The following is a 25,984-nucleotide window of genomic DNA, read 5'->3' on the forward strand; positions in this document are numbered from 1 at the left end:
TGGATGGACTGTAAGGGGATTATGCTAAGAGAAATAAGACAAAGACTAATACCATATGATTTCACTTATATGTGGAATTTTAAAAAACAAGCAAACAAATTAAAAAAACAAACTCACAGATAGGGAAAGAGATTGATGGTTGCCAGAGTCAAGAGGTAGGAAGTGGATAAAATGGGTAAAGGTATAAAGGTACAAGTTTGAAGGTGTAAAAGATAAACTCAAAATGGATGAAAGATCTAAATGTGAGACAAGATTCCATCAAAATCCTAGAGAAGAACACAGGCAACACCCTTTTTGAACTCAGCCACAGTAACTTCTTACAAGAAACATCCACGAAGGCAAAAGAAACAAAAGCAAAAATGAACTATTGAGACTTCATCAAGATAAGAAGCTTTTGCACAGCAAAGGATACAGTCAACAAAACTCAAAGACGAACTACAGAATGGGAGAAGATATTTGCAAATGACGTATCAGATAAAGGGCTAGTTTCCAAGATCTATAAAGAACTTACTAAACTCAACACCATAGAAACAAACAATCCAATCATGAAATGAGCAAAAGACATGAAGAGAAATCTCACAGAGGAAGACATAGACATGGCCAACATGCACATGAGAAAATGCTCTGCATCACTTGCCATCAGGGAAATACAAATCAAAAACACAATGAGATACCACCTCACACCAGTGAGAATGGGGAAAATTAACAAGGCAGGAAACCACAAATGTTGGAGAGGATGCGGAGAAAGAGGAACCCTCTTGCACTGTTGGTGGGAATGTGAACTGGTGCAGCCACTCTGGAAAACTGTGTGGAGGTTCCTCAAAGAGTTAAAAATAGACCTGCCCTACGACCCAGCAATTGCACTGTTGGGGATTTACCCCAAAGATACAGATGCAATGAAACGCCGGGACACCTGCACCCCGATGTTTATAGCAGCAATGGCCACAATAGCCAAACTGTGGAAGGAGCCTCGGTGTCCATTGAAAGATGAATGGATAAAGAAGATGTGGTCTGTGTATACAATAGAATATTACTCAGCCATTAGAAACAACAAATACCCACCATTTGCTTCGACGTAGATGGAACTGGAGGGTATTATGCTGAGTGAAACGAGTCAGTCGGAGAAGGACAAACATTATATGTTCTCATTCATTTGGGGAATATAAATAATAGTGAAAGAGAATATAAGGGAAGGGAGATGAAATGTGTGGGAAATATCAGAAAGGGAGACAGAACATAAAGACTCCTAACTCCAGGAAATGAACTAGGGGTGGTGGAAGGGGAGGAGGGCAGGGGGTGGGGGTGACTGGGTGACGGACACTGAAGTGGGCACTTGACGGGATGAGCACTGGGTGTTATTCTATATGTTGGCAAATTGAACACCAATAAAAAATAAATTTATATAAAAAAAATTTCAAAGGTGTACACTTCCAGTTATAAAATAAATAAATCCTGGGGATGTAATATATGTCATGGTTACTATAGATAAAAATACTGTATTACATATTTGAAATTACTAAGATCTTCTATCACAAAAAAATATGATTTGTAACTATGCATGGTGGTGGATGTTAACTAGACTTATTGTGATGATCATTTTGATATAAATATCATTATATATAATCATTATAATCACATAATCATTATATATCTATATCATAATCATTATGTTGTATACCTAAAACAAAAAAATTATAAATATTTTGAGTAAACATTTTCTCCAAAGAAGATGTTCAAGTGGCAAATAAGCACAAGAAAAGATGATCAACATATTTAGTAATCAGGGAAATGTAAATCAAAATTTTAATGAGATACTACTTCACATTGACTAGGATTGCAATAAACAAAAATAAGTATAGACAAAGATGGAGAACTTAGAACTCTCATGCATTGCTGATAGAAATGCAAAATGATGCAGGTGCTTTAGAAAGTTTGCTAGTAACCTGAAAATTTAACACAGACTTATCATATGACCTAATAATCCCTTAGTATGTATATATTCAAGATAAATTAAATACAACCACACAAAATAAATTGTACAAAATACAGCAATATATTAGTTATAGCCTTAAAAAGTAGAAACAATTAAAATGCCCCTGAACTGAATATATAAATAAAATATGGTATAACCATACAAAGGACTGTTACTCTGTTATAAAAAGGGATAGAGTACTGATTTGTGCTATCCCATGGATGAATCCTCAGAACATAAACCTAAGTGAAAGAAGCCAGACACATAAAAAGACACATATTGTTTGATTCTTATTTGAAATGTTCAGAAAAGCCAAATTTATAAACGTAGATTACTGAATACTTTGAACTAGAGAGATGGGTATATGGGGATTCACTACTAATGGGTATAAAGTGGCTTATGGAAGAGGTAAAAATGTTCTAAAATTAGATGATGGTGATGGTTTTGCATCCTGTGAATACACTAAAACATTAAATTGTGCATTTCCATGGATGAATTGCATGGTGTGTGTTTTATCCCTAAAAAGCCATTACAATGTGTGGTCTCCAATAGTTTTGGATTTTCTTTCTTTTTCATTTTATTTTATTTTTTTAAATATGTATTTTTAAATTTTTAAAAAATTTTGGCTGTGGGTGACAGACAATATTACATCAGTTTCAGGTGACAACATGATTCAACTTCTCTATATTACGCTATGCTCACCACCAGTGTAGCTACCATCTGTCACCGTACAATGCTATTACACTATCACTGACTATATTCCCTATGCTGGACCTTTTATTCCTATGACTTATTCATTCTCTAACTGGAAATGTATATCTTCCACTCTTCTTTACCCATTTAGGCCATCTCTCTAACCTCTTCCTTTTGTCAATCACCTGTTTGTTCTCCATATTTATAGGTCTGATTCTGCTTTTTGTTTGCATATTCATTATTTTTTGTTTTATAGATTCTGTATGAATGAAATTATATGGTATCTGTCCTTCTCAGTCTGACTTATTTCACTTAACATAATACCATATTGCCATTTGTGACAACATAGATTTTAATTTCAAAGATAAAAAAGGAGTTCATACCATCCAATTTCAACAGTCTACAAACCCATAAACATAGAGTGGAAATGGGAACGGCTCAAACAGCAAGGCTTAGCGTGATGTGCTGGTATATGTTTACCAACTATCTCCCCCAGAGTATATAAGGTTTTTATAAATTGCAATAATATAAAGATGTGTAGCATATAATTTATTTATTTATTTATTTTTATAATTTATAAATAATAGCAAAATATGTACTTTTTATTGTAAATTCCATATATACAACTAATTCTCCCAGAATGCTTTTGACTTGTGTTGAACTCTTGCTCAGCAAACCAGCCTATTATTTTAATTGAACTATGATATGTCAAATGGAATTTCATTGCAGACTTCTTCCTAATAAGTTTTTTTGTAATTTAATATGGTATGTACTCTACTGTTGTACTATTTCTCCCTTGTATAAATTGTATTAAACTGAAACCTCTTTCAGCTTCAGCACTATGACAATAAACAAAACAATAAATCCAACTCTGATCTGTGGTATTTGCTGATTTTTGTGGTGTAAGTACTTCTATAAAGGCATATTTCAAGATACCAATGTGAGGTCACTGAGCCCAGAGTTAGGAAGAGATGCACAACAGTATACCAGTATGTGGTATTTTCACCATACTGATACTATAGACCAGAAAAACTACCTTAAGAATATGAATAATAATAAAATAATTAAGTAGTGATACATTCTGAGTATCTACCACCTCAATATAAAATAACTTAATAAGCCTATATCATTTAATTTTTCTTAATAGCTGCTTCACTAATGGCTTGTAAAATTCCTGAAAATCTAACAATTAGCTCTCTTAAGCTAGTACAAACCAGCTCCAGAATACAGTTTTTATGTCATTCAAGATGAGTGAATGACATATTCAATGAATTAGGTGAATATTTCATAGTGTAGTTTCTTTAACCAACCACTGATATAAAAAGCCTTAAATAACAGGAATTCACAAAATAAACTGGTCTAATATAACCCTTCAGGGTGCTAGAAAACATAGCTACTATAGGAAAAATTTTATATTAAAGCTAATATGATAGCAAAGCCAATCAAATTTGTAAATTGAGTATGGGATAGCAAGTCTGTTCTCAAAAAACTTTGGTTACTTAATGCCTTTATTGTATATTATATTAATGCACTCAAATGATATTAAAGGAAGATAATAATTAAGTTCAAAAATGAATCACCCTTACTTCACTTCCTGCTGGCTTACTAATTGCCCATTGGTGAGATGACACATATACACATAAAAACTTAGGGCAAACATGTGAAATTGATAAATGAGAGACACAAAGCTTAGAGATACAATACTATTATAATGAAATCACAGTGCCATTATGTTAAAAGACTATCATCAAATTTTACATGTTTCATCTTGGCCTTATAGGAGGTATTTAAAATACACTTTTCCTAAGTTTCAAATTCAACCCCTTTTGAAATTCCTCATTTCCAATTACATTTTGAAGCTAAGTAAGAACTGATGAAAACAGAACCATTAGGGGGTAGATCACTCTCCTGCAATCTTCCCTGACTCCATATCTCCATAGGAGACTGTATCTGCTTTTAGCATGACTAAGCTACGGTAAGATAATAGACAGACATTGACACCAGAAATGTCACTCAAGCATATTCATATAATTTGTGAGGATTTTCCACTCAATTAAAAACAATTTGAGAGTCAAAGTTTTGATATATCAAATATAACATCTACTGGAATAATCTTTATTTGAGTTACATTACACAATTGAAACTAAGGCCAATATAACACATTTGCTATCAAGGAATCAATGAGTGAAAGTAGTTATCATCTTTCCTTCCTCTGTCTAGTTATTATCAAACAGATAACAGGCAAAGTCATCATGATAAACTAGTTGATGTGAGAGCAATTTTAGTGAGATATTCAAAATTAAATGCAGTATGAAAGGCTGCCAGTTTATAAACAATAAATAAAACAAAATAATAAATAAAAAGGGATAGTGAAATAAAAATAAATTTCTAACATTCAATATTCAATAATCCTAAACTCAAGAATTTTTAGAGAATACCTTAAATAATCGAATTTTTGCGAAAAATTTCAATGTGCTCCCTAAACTGAAAGGTACCCTTTATCCTACTCTATTCAGCTGACTCTAGAAGTTCACTTTTCATTGGCAAGTCCATCATTGTATGTATGCTGAGAGAAAGCAATGGGGGATGGAAGTAGAGGAGGATTCAGTCTGTGAAGATGGAAAGGTACCTAAAACCTACTTTATCCTACTGTAACTACCTAAAGGTGGTACCTTGGAATATAATTCTGCAAGAGAGATGCAATCAGAAAGCCCAGGAGTGAGGCAGTATAAGGAAATACAAGGTTGGCAAGGCTTCAGAAATTACCTCTACTGTGTGTCAGAGATTATGATAGATTACTTTGGCTAATTGCAAAGAAAAACCTAAAAGATGTTTTCCTTCCTAAAGGATTGTAGCCTAACATTAGTTTAGATGAGTATGTAGAAAGAGATTGTAGTAAGTAGAGCACGGTAAATCCAATATGCTTTAAAACTGGTTCTTAATCTTAGTTGCACTTTGAAATCTCCTGGTGAACTTTACATTTCTGATACCTAGGTCCTTTCTCCAGAGAATGTGATGGATGGAATAGGTCAGGGGTGCACCTGGGCATGGGAGTTTTTAACATCTCCCTCAGGGATTCTAATAGGAGCCACAGTTGAGGAATCAGGCAGTCCCTGCTAATATTGTGCAAACACAGTCCTACACCCTGGATAGCAACTCTTCTTTGAGGCCAGACACCCTTCCTATTCCCAATTTACATACAGGAAACCAGGCCTGGAGATTGGAAGTAACTTTGTCCAATCAGTAGATTGTGCTAGGATACAAACCCAGGGCTCCAGGGATCAAGCAGTTATCCCCTATGAATAGGAAACAGACAGGGAAGTACACATTTCTGCGGAATATGCTCATTTCAAAGCAGCCATCTGCAGCCCTAAACTCTCTCTTTAGCCTGCTACTTGGCCCTCAGCGCCTCAGTTCACGCATATATTTAAAAACAAACAAAACAAACATCTGGGAAAGTAAATAATTTGTAAGAAACTTTCAGCTAAAAAACAACAACAATGTTTCAATCCTATGTATTCATTATTGAAGAAATGCACTCTAATTTTCTGTAAAATAGTAAGTTTGGAAATCAAATCAAGAACTTTTAACCTGCAGCATTCTTATCATCTAAAGTGTTTAAGTAGGGATCCCTGGGTGGCGCAGCGGTTTGGCGCCTGCCTTTGGCCCAGGGCGCGATCCTGGAGATCCAGGATCGAATCCCACATCAGGCTCCCGGTGCATGGAGCCTGCTTCTCCCTCTGCCTCTCTCTCTCTCTCTCTGCGACTATCATAAATAAATTAAAAAAAAAAATTAAAAAAAAAATAAAGTGTTTAAGTTACTTGACTGTGTTTTTAAAAAGGAAAACAAGACAACCTGAAGAATTTTAAACAGACAATATTTTGAAGAGAAGGAAAAACAGCCGAAAGTAAAAGTAGCATAAAGAGAAACATGCAGTATTTCAACATACAGTACTTCAACTGAAAAATATGTTTTTGGGAAAGGAAAGCCTATACAAAATTTATTAAATTTGTACTAGCAATTCATTTGCAAAAACACAGAAATTTAATTTCACTTCTTTGCAAAATTGATGATTTATTCAAGAAAACCATATCGAATTCCAAGTTTCTGTTTCTTCAATGAGAAGATAATTACAATTATTTATGGAGAATATTCATCCTGTCTTCAGCACAAACAAAAGTCCACATTACTAGGAGGCCAATCCCTGCCAGTGTAAAAGAAGTCTGGAGAAACACTGCTTCACCATATGTTCAGATGCTGGCAAGATGAACTTTTCTTGTCAGATACTATCGTATAGTAGTGACTTTTCACCACTTCCCTGACACATACTGTTGTCACCCTTGACATACAAATAACTTTTTATTCTGAGGTACTCATGAACCAGTAGCATTAGTATATTTTAGGCTGTATATTTCACTGCTTTTAGTTATTTCACAGCATTAACATCATTAATGGTTGATGTAGTAACCAAGGAAAAAGTAAAAATTAAATTTCTTTTCTTGAAAGCCAATCTGTTCAATATAAATTTAAGTTCATCTAAGGACGGAATCATTTGAGCTTTTTTGGTCATCATTGTGTATAATTTGGGACTTGGTTGTGAGCAGGAAGTGCCACTGCACCTTCCTGCATTTTCCCTTAACTAGCAGACATAATCATTACTTAATACAGGTACATCTCCTTTATTTCTTTAGTTCTAACAACTAGAGCAAGGCAAATAGTTTTAGAGATGCTAGCACTCATTGCAAATTTTATAAAAAATTTAATAGATCAAAGATGTATGGTGTCCATGGACAATAGTCTATAATGCAGAAGTAACTTCAGAAGGAGATGCTAACAGGCCAAAAAATAATAATAATTTAAGACCTTTACAGTTAAGGATCCAATCTTGTGAGTTATAATCCCAGAAAAAAAAAGAAAGACTTCATTTTAGGAAAATTCCAAGAATAGTAACTGAGTTAGGTACATAGGGACATAACGTAAGAATTTTTGACCTAATTACAAAGAAAGGACTTAGAGCTTAGAAAAAAACATTCTTCGTTTCTAATTTGATCAGAAGAGTTACAAGAGATCCACTGAAAAGTGTGCAGGTGTAGCTAGTGAGATGTATAAATGAGACCTTTGTCAAAATTTTGGTGTCATACTTCCCCAAGAATCCAAACACATTTTATATCCTTCATTACTATTATTACTATTATTATGTTGATGATTTTGTTTAGTGGTATTTTTACCTAGATTCAGCGTCTAAAAATTCGGAATCATGATACTATGCAGTAATCAGATAATTCTACTTCTGGACTGGCTTTCCAATCTACTCCGTACCCCACCTACTCTACTAGACTCCTGATTTACTAGCCCAGGAAACGACTTTGGGAGCCTAAAACAGAGATTGCAAATAGGTTTCATTACATGTGTCAAATCTGTTTCTGATAGTGGCTACTCATATGTAGAGCCTTGTTTTGGCTTCATGAGAAAGAGTACCTTTATGGGTTAGTATTGGTTCAAAAATCTGAGATGGCACATGTACTAAGTTTCTGCCAACTCTGGCATAAACTATGGAAACAATATTATTTTTATCATTTTTCTATTAATTTCTCCCCATTCCAGTCTATATTCAAACTGCTAAAATAATCTTGCTTTAAAAACTATAATCACATCAACTTATGATTTATAAATTTCTACTTGATTTTTATGCCTGTAAGACAATTCAAAGTTTTGAATTTATTATTCACTTTAATTTCTTAATCTAGTCCCAATTTACTTAACCACTACTCACCTATGTCCTGTCATTTCAACACATTCACATAACATTGAACTTCTCAACTTTTCCTGAAAATTCTGTAAAACTCATAACTAATGATTTCTTCATTAGAATCCAAGCTTTCTGTGGGCAAAGTCTGCATTTGATTTTCCCTACAAAGACCTAAAATTGAACCAAGCAGAGAATGAATGGACTATAATTTTGAGCAGAAAAATGAATAAATTAATATATGAATAACATTTTCTGATTTCTTCCTAGAATGTCTTTCTTCAGCTGGCAAATTCCTGTCCACCCTTCAAAACCCGTGTCACATGTCCAGTCTTCCAGGAAGCTTTCCTTGATTCCTTAAAGCTAAGTTACCTATATCTCTCTGTTCGTTCCTGTTTTTAGCATTTCATATGCTATTTTTGTTCACTTTTTCTTTTTTATAATTTATATACAGTGAAATGCTCAGATCATAAGTATACTATTCAGCATGTTTAGGCAAATGCATCAAATAACAAACATTTCCATCACTCCAGATAGTTCTTTCATACTTCTTTGTCAACTTCTTCAAAATAATGACCAATGATTTCAGTCACCAGAGGTTACTATTTGCCTGTTCCCAATATTTATCTAAGTGGGATTATAGATGTGTACTTGTGTCTCACCTCTTTCATTTAGCATAATAGAGATTTATTCATGCATTTGTCTGCAGTGCCTTCTTTTTATTACCGAATAGTATTCCATTGCATAGCTAAGCCACAATTTGTCCATTTTCCAGTTGATGGGCATTTAGGTTGATTCTAGTTTGGTGCTATTATGAAAATAGCTACTATGTTGTACTTTAAATGATCTCTTCACTGTAAGATCTTTACTTTGCAAAATGAACTCCAGAGAAGTTGCTTGGTGATAATTATTTTGAAATTGCCATACCTAGAGTAGTCCTTGGTAGATAATACTTGATCAGTAATCATTCAATTAGAATACAATTTGTGTCTCTCTAACCTAGATGTTTGTAGAATCTCTTTGCCAAACAGGACTTGTAGGTACTGGGAAGTGATACGTTATGAGGCAAACTACCATATTCCATTTACTTCCTAAGTTCCTTGGGAAATTCCTTTACATTTCTCTGGGCCTTGATTTCCTTATCTATAACATGAAGATAATTATAGCATTTATCTGTTTGGCTTGATTTCAGGATTACTTGAACGTTGCATAGAATTTAATAAGCACTCAACAAAGATTAGTTGTGAATTTATTATAACGTGTATCCTTCAAATATCTGACTAAGCCTATAACATGAAGAATGGAATTTTGGGATAGTTCCATTAAAAAAATGAGAGAAAAAAGAGTAAAAGGCACCCAGAAGAGTCAACACAATATTAATGAAGAACAAAGTCAACAGACTGACACTTCAAGACTTAATATAAAGCTACAGTAATCAAAACAGTGTCACGGTGGCTAGAGAACAGGCAAATAAATCAATAAAACAAAAGATGAAAAGATGAAGTATAGAAGCAAACCCACATAAATATAGTTAACCGATCTTTGATAAAGACACAAAGGCAATACAACAAAATAAAAATAGCCAGGATGCATGGGTTGCTCAGTTGGTTGAGTCTCTGACTCATAGTTTTGTCTCAGGTCATGATCCAGGGTCATGAGATTGAGCCCTGAATCATGCTCCACACTCAGTATAAAGTCTGCTTGAGATTCTCTCCCTCTGCCTCTGTCCTTCCCCCAGCTCACACGCATATGAGTACACTCTCTTTCTCTCTCTTTCTCTCTCTCTTTCTCTCCCTCTCTCTCTCAAATAAATAAATAACACCTTAGAAATCTCAGTGGAAAAAAGAGATTGTCTTTTCAACAAGTAGTGCTGGAGCAACTGGACATCCACATACAAAAAGAAAAAAAAACTTAATCTAGGCAGACAGCATATAATCTTCAGAAAAAATAACTCAAAATGGGTCATAGACTTAAATGTAAAACTCAAAACTATAAAAACTCCTAGAAGATAATATAGGGAGAAATTTAGATGACCTTAGGCATGGTGATGATTTTTGGTACAACACCCAAGGTACTATTGATGAAAGAAATAATTGATAAGCTGGAATCATTATTAAAAACTTCTGTTCTATGAAAGACACTGTCGAGAGATTGAGAAGACAAGTCACAAATGGAAAGAAAATATTTGCAAAAGACCTATCTGATAAAAGATCGTTATTCAAAATACACAAAGAACTCTTAAAGTTCAACAATAAGAAAACGAACAACCTGATTTAAAAATGGGCAAAAGATCTAAACAGATGCCTCATCAAAGAAGATGTACAGAGAGAAAGCAAGCTTATGAAAAAAAATGTTCCATATCATATGCCATTAGTAAAATGCAAATTAAAATAAGAAGATACCACTACACACATATTAGAGTGGCATAAATTCAGTATGCTGACAACACCAAATGCTAGCAAGGATGTGCAACAACAGGACCTCTCATTCACTGCTGGCAGGAATGCAACATGGTACAGCCTCTTAGGAAGACAGTTTGGCAGTTTCTTACAAAACTAAACATTCTCTTACCATATGATCCAGCAGTTGTGCTCCTTGGTATTTAGCCAAGGGAGTTGAAAACTTATGTCTACACAAAAACCTGCACACGGAAGTTTATAGCAGTTTTGTTCATAATTGCCAAAACTTGGAAGCAACCAAGATAGCCTTCAGTAGGTGAATGGATAATAAATTGTAGTACATCCACTGCTAAAATGAATGAGCTAAAAAGCCATGAAAAGACCTGAAGGAACTCAAATGCATATTACTAAGTGAAGTAAGACAATCTGAAAAGGGCACATACTGTATGATTACAGATATATGAATATTCTGGAAAAGGCAAAATTATGGAGACGTAGCCATCATGAAGACTAGTTGCCAGAAGTAAAGCAGAAGGGATAAATAGGTGAAGCATAGAGAATTTTTAGAGCAGCACAACTATTCTTTATAATATTGTAATAGTATTACATGTCATTATACATTTGTCAACCCATGGAATATACACAAAGAGTGAATCTTAATGTAAATTATGGGCTTTGGATGATAATGGTATATCAATGTAGGTTTACTAATGGTAACAAATGCACCAGCTTGTGTAAGATTTTGATAATGAGGGCGGCTTATCCATGTGTGAGGGCAGGGCATATATGTAAAAATCTGTAGTTTTGTTCCATATTGCCACAAACTTAAGCTTGCAATTGATCTTAAAAATAAAATCTATTTAAAAGGGAAAAAAAGTTAAAGTGAGTGAAAGCCTTATTTCCTTGTGTAACCACTATGGAAAGTTATTTAAGTGGCCCAAAAACCAGCTTGAGGCATTTTTTTGTAAAGAAGCCTTGGTCAATTAAAAAAAATAATAATAACTGAAAATACACAAAAAATTAAAAAATAAAATCTATTCCATCTCTTTTAATTGCATGTATTTCTAAAAAAACTTCTTCATATTTTAGAACAATTCATACTGAAAAAATGAAAATTTGCCAAGGACATAAACCATTCACTTTCATTAATATTTAAAAAAAAAAAAGACTTTCCACTATAAAATAAGAGGATTAATAGCAACCACATAGTAAAATGCAGAGCTCTCAGAACACAAACTGGGGCAGCCACTGGGGAAAACAGTATGGAGGTTCCTCAAAAAATTAAAGATAGAACTACCCTATAATCCAGTAATTGCACTACTGGGCATTTACCGATAGAAAACAAAAACACTAATTCTAAAAGATACATGCACCTCTATGTTTACTGCAGCATTATTTACAATACCTAAGCTATGGGGGCAGTGCGAATTATATATTGATGGATGAATGGATAAAGAAGATGTGGTATACGTGTATAATGGAATATTATCCACTCATAAAAAAGGAATAAAAGCTTGCCATTCTCAACAATGTTGATGGATCTAGAGAGTATAATGGGAAGAGAAATAAGCCGGTCAGAGAAAGACAAATACCTTATGATTTTACTCAATATGTGTAATTTAAGAAACAAAACAAGTGAAAAAAGAAAAAAAAAAAAAGACAACCCAAAAAAACTGACTCTTAACTATAAAGAACAAATGGATGGTTACTAGAGGGGAGGGTGGTTGGGAGATAGGTGAGATAGGTGATAAGGATTAAGAAGTGCCCTCATGGGCAGCCGAGGTGGCTCAGCGGTTTAGCGCCACTTTCAGCCCAGGGCCTGATCCTGGAGATCGAGTCCCATGTCAGGCTCCCTTCATGGAGCCTGCTTCTCCCTCTGCCTTTGTCTCTGCCTCTCTCTCTCTCTCTCTCTCTGTGTGTGTCTCTCATGAATAAATAAATAAAATCTTAAAAAAAAAAGTGTACTCATTGCAATGAGCACTGGATGATGTACGAAATTTTGAATCACTATATTATAGTAATATAACACTGTATGTTACCTACCTGGAATTAAAGTAAAAACTTTAAAAACAAATAAAAATAAAATAAATACAAAGCTCTCAAAATACAGCAACTTTCTAGGGCATGTGTGCAATAGGCCATAAGACTTGAAACAGAAACCTCCACATGAAAACAAGACCCTCAAAACAAGGTCAACATATGTATTGAAAAAATGGAATACGAAAAAAATCTGCCCATTTGAAAACAGGGATGACAAGGTAACTTGTCTTACTTTCCTTTATCTCTTTATTGAGGAAAAAAAAAAGTCTCACCTTTGGGAAGGCAACGGAGAGAAACTGGTAGTTATTTAGACAGAGTTATTCAGATTTAAGAAATATGATTAATTCCAAACAGGATAATTTTGTTTTTTAAAAATCCACCCTTGACTGCATCTCACTTAAACTGCTGATATCCATAGACTGACCACCCTAACAAGTAGCCAGAAAGATAAAACAGATTACTCTCAAAGACCAGCTATTTGTCTGACTGCAAAGTTCTCAATAATCACAAACCCAAAAGACAGTAGAATAATAGTTTCATGGCCCTAAGGGTAAAAATATATATTACTCTAGAACTGTATAATCAAGTAAATTATCATTCAAGAATGAATTTTGAAACAAAAACTAAAAACATTTACCATCCTCATTAAGGGAACTTAAAGGAAGTACTTTAGAACCAAGAAAATTGCTAGATAATTCTAGAAAGGAAATACTAAAATTGTAAGCATAATTTATTCATAACATTTGAGTTATTTTAGTAATTTTTCCCAAAGCACTTTTTTGATAGATAAGTCAGATCCTTAAGGAGTCAATAGTCAGTAGTTATGACCCCCAATATTTAAGAAGCATGGAACAGTTAAAGGATAAACGCTAAAGTTAAGGATTAATTTTGCTCCTACATCTAAGAAACAAGTTATTTCCATTTGTTTATTAAAAATAATGCTACTAAAAAAAAAAATAATGCTACTGTGGGATCCCTGGGTGGCTCAGTGGTTTAGTGCCTGCCTTCGGCCCAGGGCATGATCTTGGGAGTCCCAGGATTGAGTCCCACATTGGGCTCAATGCAAGGAGCCTGCTTCTCCTTCTGCCTGTGTTTCTGCCTCTCTGTGTCTCTCATGAATAAATAAATAAAATCTTAAAAAATAATAATAATGCTATTGTGAATATTTTGTTCACATTTTTAGCATACCCATGTACTTATTTCTTTTGGACACATAACTAAGAATAGAAACGTTTAGTTACAGGGTATATTTATGTTCACGTTGTACTACTTCCAATATTTATGAAATAATCCCAAATTTCTAGAAGGTCTTGAATCATAAAGCAAGATGAGCTGGTTTTTAAAATCCTTAACTTAAGAGGGATGTCTGAGTGGCTCAGTGGTTGAGCGTCTCCGTTTGGCTCAGGTCGTGATCCCAGGCTCCCCGGATCAAGTCCCCATATCAGGCTCCCTGCAGGAGCCTGCAGGAGCCTTTTTTTTTTTTTTTTTATGCAACTTCATCACTTTATTCAGATCTTCAAAATAGTCTTTATTCTACATTTTTAGTATAAAAAATCCACAAGTTAAGTACACCACAGTGTAAAGAGAGATGTACAACGCTGAACTTCCATAACAGTCAATGGTACAAACATCACATGTACAGAACACAAAATTTAGATGAACTGAAATTATAAGATAAAATAAAATCCAATTTCCGAAAACAAAAATCAAAGTATTAAGGATCCCTGAAAATGTTCTTAACCCTAATGAGATTTCGCTGGACTCAAGTCATTTTGTAGTGAGGGATTCATAGTACGACCCCATTACCCCAGCTGAGGAATTCTCAGGAGCCATGAGCACCTGCATCAGATACTCTGATAACTGGTAACCAATTTTTGGATGGGGAAACTTCAGGCCCCTCTGCCTATGTCTCTGCCTCTCTCTCTCTCAGTGTTTCTCATGAATAAATAAATAAAATCTTGTAATAAAAATCCTTAACTTGGATATCTACCTCTAATACATATTGATCTTTGATGTTATGCCTTTGCTTAATTCTATAATGTCATGATGTGTATTAAAACTACTGTGTGAAAATAAGCTTATATTTGTTGAGTGCTTCATTTGTATTCCACACTGTGCTAAACAGTTCACATATTTTATACCTTTTAATCATCATGATAGCTATCCATCATTCTCATTTCACAGGTAAGGAATATGGGGCTCAGATAAATTAATACATTCTCCATGATCATGTATATAGGACATGGAATGCACTGCAAGAGAACAAATAATGAATATGGCACAGCCTGGAGATCCTTTCAGTAGAAGAAACCTAGGGTCAGGGCATCTTTGGAAAAACTAGCCTCACTAAACATAGAGGCATATATGAATCACAATGTTTATAAAATATTAAGTGTGCTAAGACAGAGACTATATTATAATAAAGAGATTTCAAATTTTGTAACTTAAATAGAAATGTATTTCCCTCCCATCTAACAGTTGAGTGGGCTGGTGAGCATAGTAGTTTTGCCATCAGAAACATGTGATTTCCAAGGATTCTCTAGATTTCATTAGTTTCCAGTCAGAAGTAAAACTGAAAGAAAAAGTATAAGAAACAAGTTGCACTCATCATGTCTGATCATCCAGCATTGGTCCAAACTTAATCACAGAACCACACTTTGAGGCAAAGAAAGCTAGAAAATGTAGTCAGCAAACTGGTTAAAGACAGTCAGATGTCCTGCTGAAATTAAGATGATTCTATTTTTAAAAAGAAAAAAAAAAGCAATGAATATGAAAAAGTGGAAGCCTCTGCCTCATTAACTAGTCAGACCTGACAGAAACAGGACATGTGCCAAGATGTAACAAGGAAACAACTGGAGAAGTAGGTATAAAGCCCAACTGTGGAAGGCTTGAACGCCCATCTGGAGAAGGTAACCTAATACAGTAGTTAATCAGAAGCCCTTTTTAAATAAACATTTTTATTGAAGTACAGCATTGAGTCAAAATGCACATATCATAAATGTACAGCCTGCTAAATTTATACAAATGTACACGTCAGAATCACTCAGCTCAAGAAATTTAAGTTCCAGCACTCCCACCAGCATCTTCCTGCCCTTCCCAATCATCAACCTTGCTCACCTACCCAAAGATAACCACCACCTAACTTCTCTATATAGGCTAGTGTTGCCTATCTTACCATGCCATTATGTTTGTGGGATTCATATATGTAGTATATAGTAGGATTTTTTAATGTTTTACTGCTGCACAGTATTCCATTATAGAACATGCCATATTTTTAATTTAAATTCAACTAATTTAACATCAAGTGTATTACTAGTTTCAGAGGTAGAGTTCAATGATTCAGTCTTCTATAATACCTAGTGCTCATTATATCCCATGCCCTCCTTAATGTCCATCACTCAGTTACCCCATCCCCACACTCCCCTCCCCTCCAGCAACCCTCCTAAGGTTAAGAGTCTCTTATGGTTTGTTTCCCTTTCTGATTTCATCTTATTTATTTTTCCCTCTCTTCCTCTGTGTTCCTCTGTTTTGTTTCTCCAGTTCTACATATGAGTGAAATCATATAATTTTCGTTCTCTGATTGACTTATTTCACTTGGAATAATACCCTTTAGTTCCATCCACATCATTGCAAATAGTAAGATTATATTTTTTTGATGACTAATATTCCAGTGTATGTGTGTGTGTATCCAGATAGATGATTGATAGGTAGATAGATAGATAGATCTCACATCTTTTTATCCATTCATCTGTCAATGGACATCTGAACTCTTTCCATAATTTGGATATTATGGGCATTGCTGCCATAAATATTGGGGTGCAGGTGTCCCCTCAGATCACTACATTTGTATCTTTGGGATAAATACCTAGTAGTGCAATTGCTGCGTCATGGGGTAGCTCTATTTTCAGCTTTTTAAAGGAACCTCCACACTGTTTTCCAGAGTGGCTATACCACCTTAAAGTTCGACCATTCATTTGGGGAATATAAATAATAGTGAAAGGGAATATAAGGGAAGGGAGAAGAAATGTGTGGGAAATATCAGAAAGGGAGACAGAACGTAAAGACTGCTAACTCTGGGAAACGAACTAGGGGTGGTAGAAGGGGAGGAGGGCGGGGGGTGGGAGTGAATGGGTGAGGGCACTGGGGGTTATTCTGTATGTTAGTAAATTGAACACCAATAAAAAAATAAATTAAAAAAAAATAAAGTTCGACCAAGAGTGTGGGAACATGCCATAATTTATTTAGCCATTGTCTTCAAGATAAACATTAGAGTTGTTTCCAGTTTTCAGCTATTTAAAATAATTCCACTATAATAGTTTGCCTTGTGTTTTTTGGTGTACCCATTACTCATTTCTTTTGGCTATACCCCGGAGGAACAGAATTGAATACAGAGTATACTTGCGTTCAACTTTTGTAGATCATGCTAAATAGTTTTTCCCAAGTATCTGCAGCATTTATTGTTCCCCTGGAAGTATAGGAGCATTCTATTTACACTACATTCTTACCAACACATGGGAATATCATTATTTTTTCATTTTAGCCATTCTGGCAGTTGTGATTTTCATTTGTCTGCAGACTACTCTAGTAGTTTTAATTTTCATTTGTTTGATGACTATTGAGGTTAAGAACCCTTTCTTACATTTATTAGTTATTTGGAGAACTACTCTTGTTTACTATGTCTCCTAACTGCTTTCCAGTTTTTTACTGGGTGGTCTTTTTAACTTATAGAAGCTCTATAGATAGCCTGAATATGAATCCTTTGCCAGTTTGCAACTTTCTTCTCAGTGAACAGCTTTTGAATTTTTTGAATGAGAGAGTGGCAAGAATAGTTCCTTGTTTTGAGAAAATTCATCTGCCATGAATATGAAAGAGTCAGGCCGAAAAATGTTAAAAGGATACTGTATAAATTTCCTGATAATGGTAAATATAATGAGAGCCTAGTTTAGACAAAGGGGAACAATAATAAAGAGGAAAAAGATGAGAGATATTTTATAAAAGAATAATTCATCTATTCAATACTGAGACTTGCTAACTGATTTTAAAAATATGAGACATGGGCCATTTATGAAGGACAGTGAATACTAATAAAATGCAGTCATTATTGGCAGATGGGAACTTAGGAAAATGAGAGTTCTGAATCACTGAAGAGTGTTTACTTTGGAATTAGGTTTTTAACTATAATGATCACACCAAGTAGCAGCAAGGCCCAATTTCTCCCAACTCAAAGGCTTTTTATCATTCTCACCGTGATTAACAACTCCATATTCATTTCTTTTCAAGATCACTCAATGAAAAAATAAAAGACAAAACATGGGCTTAAGGAAACTGATATTGTAAAAAATCAGAAAGGAACAGAAAACTCCTGAAAGAAAATTTTCCCAAGAAGGATATTTGAGGAGTAGCAACCCTAGATTGTCAAAACATCCTCCATTTCTTCCTACCCTCAGATTAGCCATAATGTCTTTCCTTTCCTGGTTCTTAACACTATTATAACTAAGAAGTAAAGGATGCAGAACTTCCCTTAAGTGATTTCATAAAAACTCTTATTTGAATGAGATGTTAAGTCCTCTATCATTATCATCAGGCCCAACATTATCATCTTAACATTTATTGAGCACTTACATACACTGTGTGTTATATGCATTATTTGATCCCTGTAGAGTCCTGAAAATAAGTATTACACTATTATTACTATTCTATGGCAGAAAGCTTAAGCAATTTGCTCAATGTGACAGAGCTAGTAAGTCATGGACCTTGGACATGAACCAAGGCAGCTTGACTCTAGAGCTTCTTTCTTACCTAATTGTTCTCTACATTCTCCTTGCCAGCTATCATGTAACAATTATTTACAGCTAAGGCCATAAAATAATACGAATCATAATAATTAGGATTTAGTAGTAAGTACCCAGATGTGGAAAGTCCTATAGGACATAATGTACCCTAAGGATAGAAACGAAATTGAGACCCAATCTGAGTGACAAACACAATTGAAATTACTTCATGTCAGTTCACTTTTCTCCCTCTCCACTTCTATCCAGCTTCCTCTGTTATCACTAATCTTCTAATCACTAATACTTCTATTGTCTTTAATTTCCTCTCCATCTCTAAACTGTCACCTTCTCTAATTCGTTCTCCACCCCACAGCCAGAATGATCTTTTTAAATTATAAAATAGCTCATGCCACTCTTCTTTAAAAACATTTCATGGCTTCCCACTGCACACAGGATAAAACTCTTCATTAGGGCCCACCAAATCCTACAAAATCTGACCTCTGCTTCCCTTTCCACCCTCACCCAGCCCCCCCAATTTCCTTCTCACCATGCACATTGATTTTTATGTCAATCCCTTGAATACCAGAAGCCCTTCTCTACCACAGGTTCTTGGTGATTACTATTCTCTCTGCCTGACCTGTTCTTTCTCCAAAAACTTAAATGTTTGGCTTATTCTCATCCTCATCTCCACATAAGAATTTTTTTTATCATATAGCACCCTAGTTACTTCTGTAGCCGACTTTCTAAAAAGCTGTAATTTTATTATTTAGTCATAAATGTATTCATCTATCTTACCCACCAGAATTAAGTTCATGATAGTGTGCCTGGCACATGCTAGATATCAATAAGAAATCTGATGAGATGAATCAAGAATCAATAAATGGCTCCATGTTTCTTATCTTGGGTAACGGGGGATAGTAAGGTCATTAACTGAGATATGAAATACAGGAGAAGAAGCAAGTTTTGAAGAGGAACATAGTTCAATGAAGGGGAGGAGACTGAATTTGAGATGCCTGAAGGAAAAACCAGTAGAAATATCCGTGAAGTAGGTAGGAATAGGGGGGTCTAGCATTCAGGGGAAAATCGGCAAGATAACACAGACACGATAACATCAATTTAGAAGACAATAGAGAAAAGGGGCAGATAAAGCTATGGATGTGAAAAAGAAGGCCCAGGAAAATATGCAGAATGGATACAGCAGAAGACCCAACAGGCAATATAAAAGAAGGAAGAGGAAAAATGAAAAGCAGGAGGAAAGGGCTTCAAAGAGATCAGAGAAGTGCCAGGAGAAGATGGGGACAGATTTTCCAGGAAGATGAGAAATTAAATAATGAAGGTCAAGTTTTCAGGAGAAGTAGGATAACAAATGAAAGCAGGGATTCAGGGTTGATGTTTAGGAAATCCTCGTGGCCACTGGCAGAGGCTGCAACCAATTAGATTAGGAGATTGAAGACAAATGTGTTTCAAATTCTTAGCTTTACCCAAGGTTTGGATTATATAAAAATCTTTTTTGGTGGCTTTGAAAACCCCATGACACAGAAAGTGTGGCAAAACTAAATTATTAAGTACTTCACCTATCAGCTTCAGGGAAGACATAGTTATCCTGCATTGTTGGAATTTTCTAAAGAGGTGGTATTAAAGTCAGTTAAAAAGGCTAGTCTATTCAAAATTGCAGAACTATGTAAGGAAACTCATGATTATCAGTAGCAAAAGCTACCAGGGTGCTTTCAGAGAATGAAAGCTGTACCATATACACATTAAACACAAAAGAAATTTGAGAAGCAAGGGGCCGAGACCAACAGCAGTTCACAGAGCCTGCCAGGGTACACTGGCAATTCAAGATCACAGATGCCTCAACTTGCTCTAATCAGGGAGAGTCCTTCTTGCTAAGTGCATTCATGTCTGTAGTCAGTAGAGATGCATCCATGCACTAAATCTTGAACTTGAACTAAGTGTAAATATTCTAGGGTATTTAATTTACCTCCCACCCCAGTTCAAGGGCAGACCCATGCTAAAATAATCCCCCCTGCAAAGCGAAACACTGATCTCAAACACGGAATGGAATGGAGCCCAGAAATGAGACATCTTAGCACTGGATTGGCATACGGGCTGGGGGGAAAAAAAAAACAGGGAAGGAGCTTCTGAACAGCTCATTCTTTCTCTATTATGTCCCCAGATACTCCAACACATAATCATTCCACTCATTTGTCAAAAAGCAGTTAATTTCAGCAAAAGGGTGTTCCTATACTATCCATATCCTATAAATGAAAAGTAAGAATTTCGCATATCTACTATAATTTTAAAAGAATTTTAAGTCTCTTTCTGTTGATACTTAGATTTTGTCCTGGACAGTGTTCTGTGAAATAAGCTGTTTGTCAACAGAAGAGGTGTGTGGCACGGTACAAAGGGAGTCACTTTTTCCTCCTCCGGACCGACCGTTAACTGCAGCAAACGCTGAGATCTAGACAATTCTGGGTGGAAAGCCAAAGAAAGAAAGGCCTGGTGGAGGAACCCCGGCGAATTTTGGAAGTCGAAGTCGGCCCTCTCCGGTCCCGTTTGCGGGGGAGGAGCCGTGGCAGGTGCTGGGTTCGAGTTCTCGCAAGAGGCCGCTCGGGCACAGGAAGGCTCGGGTCGGTAGCTGCTGCTTCTAAGGCGGCGGCAGGCCAGGGGAGGCTGCCCCGGCAGTCTCCATGGCAACGCTGAGGGGAGGAGGTGGGAAAGGCGCCCTCGCGCCGCCCGCCCCGCCTCCCCCGACCTCGCGCCGGCTCCGGCTGCTCCTCCAACCACACCTGCCCGGCGCTCCAGCCTCCGCAGCGCCCGCGGCCCGCTGCACTGTTGCCTGGGCAACGCCGGGGCAGGCAGGCCACGCCCCCCGGGCATTCCCGCCCCCAGGGCCCGGAGCGCGAGGGCTGGAGCGGATCCGAGAACTCGGGTCCGGGCGGGGCCCAGGGGTGCCCTTGGAAGACGCAGGCGACCGGGGCTGGACAGCCGGCCCGGCCCCACAGCCGCGGGCGGGGGAGGATGCTCAAGCGCCCCGCCCTCTCCGGCACCTCCGGTCGGGCATCTGCTCTCTCCTCCCGACCCGGGCGGGGTCGCCAAGCGACGCTGGGACTGTGCGGGCCACCTCCCGAAGGGCCCAGAGCCCCAAGGATGCTTGCCGCACCCCAAACCATCCCCGGGTCCAAGGCAGGGCCGAGGCGCCCGCCCCGCTCCTCCCGCGGCCAGGCCCCCTTCACACCCACCTAGGCTCGGCTCCAAGGACTAATTTACCTCCCACCCCAGTGAGTCCTCGCCCTGTTTTCCTGCCCAGCCCTGGCCTTGGAGAGCTAAGGGTAGACTCCCTCGGAGCCACAAAGTAGAAGGCAGCTAGTGCACCCAGGGGCCCTAGGCGACTCCCAGCCTTTTCCCAGGTCAGCAGCTCCGCTGGCCCGGGCCTCCCACGGGAGAGGGCTGCGGGGTGGGGGCGCAGTCAGCAGGCTGTGTCCTGCCACCCCCGACCCACCCCCAGCCATCAGAGAGGTACCCGTGACCATGATTAAAAATTGCATAGAGAAACTGATTTTTGTTCAGAGCCTAGAAGAATTGAATCAAGTGTTTATTTACTGGAGCAAAACAATCCTCGGTGAAGTGTGCCTTTTTCTGCAGCTAAGTCAATGGGGACTGTTGCCTTGATTTCAAAAGGAGCCAAGATTTTGAAAGACATAAACATTACTGCTTAGGTGTGGATAAAGAAAAAAAAAAGAAACTATTTTTATTTTCTAATTGAAATTTTTCTAGTTACAGTTTTCTATAGTTTACAATATGGATCCGTTCTCTTCTTGAGCAAAAATATTTTATTGCTATGACCGGGGCTTTTCATAACAGAAGGTTTTAGTATTACCTTTTAAATAAGATCCACAAAATTTGAAAATAAATTCAGAAGCAATACATGTATTGGTGAATATACACTGTATCATTGGTTTTTCCAAACATTTAGGGAGATACTTGATGAATCAGTATATTGTTCAATAACTGTTGGTGACTTAGCACTTAAAGCAAAGATCACTGTAGCTGGAGAAAATTCATAGGGAAATAAACAGCACTTGTCAATTAGATTTAATAGTTTGCTTAAGAAATTTTTAAGATATAGATAGATGATAGATAGATAGATAGATAGATAGATACTAAATAAATTTGACCTAAAACAGAGGATCTTTCAGTCGGAGTTTTGAGATTAGATATGTGCCTTAAAATGCAAACTGAAGTATTATGTGATTATTAATTCAGATATGTTTCGGTATCTTTGCAATGAAACACCCAATTTTATAAGGCAGTTATCTTCAAAGATGATTTTCATAAAGAAGTTTACTTTAAATGTGATATAGTGAGTAGGAGATTAATAAAGAAAATATATCTCTAATCATCTTCCAAACTGCCTATTCTGTCATGGCAGAAATGTTTCTATCTCCCTGAGGATTTTATCCATGCCCTCAAGTGCCAAATTATCTCCTTTTGTGCCCACATTGATTAAAGTTAAATGCATATTTCAATTGGGAGATAGATCTGTATATAAGTCATAGAGTATATATGGACCAATGTCTAATATCTCACTTCATGTCATCAGGATCTCACAGAAGAAGGTTCATGATCAGAGTACCCCATGTTGCAGTATGTTGAGATATAACTGAACGGGAAGCAAATAGAAAAGCTTTTGGCCTTCTGGACTGTTTCTTTTGCCATTTGAAAAGGCCTAGCTGCTCACTATTATTTCACATGGTATGATTAGCTCTCAGCAGGTCTGGCACGCCTTCAGCTAGGTCTCAATCTTTGCATATTCAAGTATTGTTCCATTTTCTCAAGGTACAATATATATCGGGGTATTAAAATATAGAATATAACACAGAGCTGCCAACTAAAGCTTTCAAAATGAATAATTATCTGAACACTTAATATTAATGCACACTAGGAATAAGGAAACTGGAAAAAGAAGTATATTAAGAAATGATTTTAGGGCAGCCCCGGTGTCTCAGCGGTTTAGCGCCGCCTTCAGCCCAGGGCCTGATCCTGGAGACAGAGTATGGAGTCCCACATCAGGCTCCCTGCATGGACCCTGCTTCTCCCTCTGCCTTTGTCTCTGCCTCTCTCTCTCTCTGTGTGTGTGTCTCTCATGAATAAATAAATATTTTTTTAAAAAAGTTTTAAAAGAAATGATTTTAAAGAAACACATATACTCAATATGTAATTTTTGTTAATCGATGTCTCTAGATTATAGAACCGGATGTTATTCTTTTTCTTTCTTTTGCTTTTCAAGAAATCTATAATAAGCAGGTATTAATTGAATAATAATAAACATTATATATTTTTAAATTTATAAATATCTACACTTTTAAAAGCATAAATTTATTTTAATCTATTAGTTGTGACAAACAACGCTATATTTTTTTCATTGTCTAAAATCTGTCTAGGAAATAAAAAGCCAACTGAATTTTTCAAATATGTCTTTCTAAGAGTTGGGAATGTTTCAGAGGTTCCTAACAGAATACAGAGCCAGAGAAACTTGTATGTACATCTCCAGCTTACTCATTAAACAATGTTATAAGAAATTGTTACATTTAAAATACTCATTAACCTTATGATAAGACTGTCAAACCTCCAAAGCATTCTCATCCACTGATCTATCAAAATATAACCACATTATAGCTTACCTGGGCCAGTAGGTACCAACTAATTCATATGTTAGTGTTAAAGTGTTTGACAGAATGATATTAATAAAACAATTTTTAAAAACACTATATAAAAATAGCCCCCTTCTAATTCCCACTTCAACAAGGTATGCCAATTTAGTAGATGGATCTTGCACCTAGATTTGAAGTAAGCAAACAAGATTCTGTCATAGGCAAACAGGGAGGAATTGAAAGATGTTTGTCTTTTACAGAAAGTAGATTATACAAAAATTTGTATATATTCATTTCCCCACAGTCTCAATATCAGAAGTACATCATTTAAACTTGAGCTGATAATAAACATCTAGAGCTATAATAATGTACACTAAAGAAATAGAACAATATTAACTAAAGCTTATAAATTTGTAACAATCAAGCTGGTAAAGAACAGCTATGAAATGTTGTGCCCAAGATTGCGAATCCGAGAAACCACCACGGAGCCAACACCGATGCAAGCACACGAGGGTTTATTAGCAAGCTCGAGCTTGGGTCCAAGTATACCCATCACAGTGGAGCAGGGACTTGGACCCCGAGGTGGGTTTCAGCTGGGTTTTTATGGGCTGGTCTAGGGGACCTCCAGGAGGGGTGGAAGAATTTCTTCATTCTGATATGGGGGAAAGGGTGGGGGAGTTTCTTAATCTCTGTCTTCATTCTGATATGGGACTTTCTGTCAAGGGCATTCTATTTTCATTCCAATATGGGACTTTCTGTCAAGGGCGTTCTGCGGTTTTTTTCTGTAACTGAAGTAGGGTAGAGTTCAGCTCTTGTTCACAGGGGCCTGAGATGGCTGCCGAAGCTAAGATGGCTGCACTTGTGCTAAAGCTAAACTTGAGGTGGAATGGCCTTAATTTTCTCGGCCTCCACATTTCCCCCTCTCAGAGGAACCTAAGGAAGGATCCAATCATGAGTCCAGGTTAGTCTCAGTAACAAGATCCAGTGGTTGGTATTGCTGAGTATCATGAGCTGAACTGCATGATTGTCTTTGACAAAAGTAACCAAACTATTGATAATGCAGGGCCCGAAGGTAAGGAGGAGAAGGAAGATAATGAGGGGCCTGGCTAGGGTGAACAGCAAGGTAGTGAGCCAGGGGGAATGACTGAACCAGGATTTGAAGCAACCTTGTTGCTGTTCTCACTCCCATTTACATCTAGCCAAACCTTTTCTGACATTTGCCATAGATCTTGGACTATTCCAGAGGGGTCAGTAAAGAAGCAACATTCCTTGTTTGAGGCAGCACATAACACCCCCTTGTTGTAAGAAGACTAAGTCTAATCCCCTTCTGTTTTGAAGGACAACCTCAGACAAAGATGTTAGGGAGTCTTGGAGGTGGGAAATAGAGGTTTCTATCCGTTTTATGTCTAGATCGATTGTTGCTCTGAGACTGTTATAGTGGGAGTTCTGTACAGCTAGTGGAGCAATATCTGTCCCTGCACCTGCTAACCCAATTCCCAACAGCGTGGCAATGGTGATAGCCGAGATGGACTCTCTTCTATCCCATCGTGGGTACCTGCATTGAGCCACTGAAGTACCTGCTCATCTGAATGGTAGATAATTTTAGGAAGTAGCTGAACTAGCACGCAGAAACTCTTTGTCTGATTTAGAATCTGACCATGAAAACAGGGGGTTAGGCCTGTAGAACATGCCCACCAACCATCTTGAG

General features: G+C 36.8%; 1 protein-coding gene across 11 annotated transcripts in view; it reads right to left on the reverse strand.

Moving 5' to 3' along the window:
• NOL4 (nucleolar protein 4) overlaps positions 1 to 25,984 on the reverse strand; it is a 521,978-nt gene that overhangs the window by 300,847 nt on the left and 195,147 nt on the right. The window contains exon 1 of one of the 11 annotated variants that reach the window (XM_072829200.1): positions 21,059 to 21,276. The exons of 9 other annotated variants lie outside the window; for them this stretch is intronic. The gene's annotated coding sequence lies outside the window, so the exon portion shown is untranslated. Of the gene's footprint in view, positions 1 to 8,439; positions 8,584 to 21,058; positions 21,277 to 25,984 lie in introns of those variants that run through there. One more of the 11 variants, XM_072829196.1, reaches the window with a different exon arrangement.

The sequence above is a fragment of the Canis lupus genome, chromosome 6, assembly GCF_048164855.1.
Source record: "Canis lupus baileyi chromosome 6, mCanLup2.hap1, whole genome shotgun sequence".
Taxonomy (NCBI): Eukaryota; Metazoa; Chordata; class Mammalia; order Carnivora; family Canidae; genus Canis; species Canis lupus.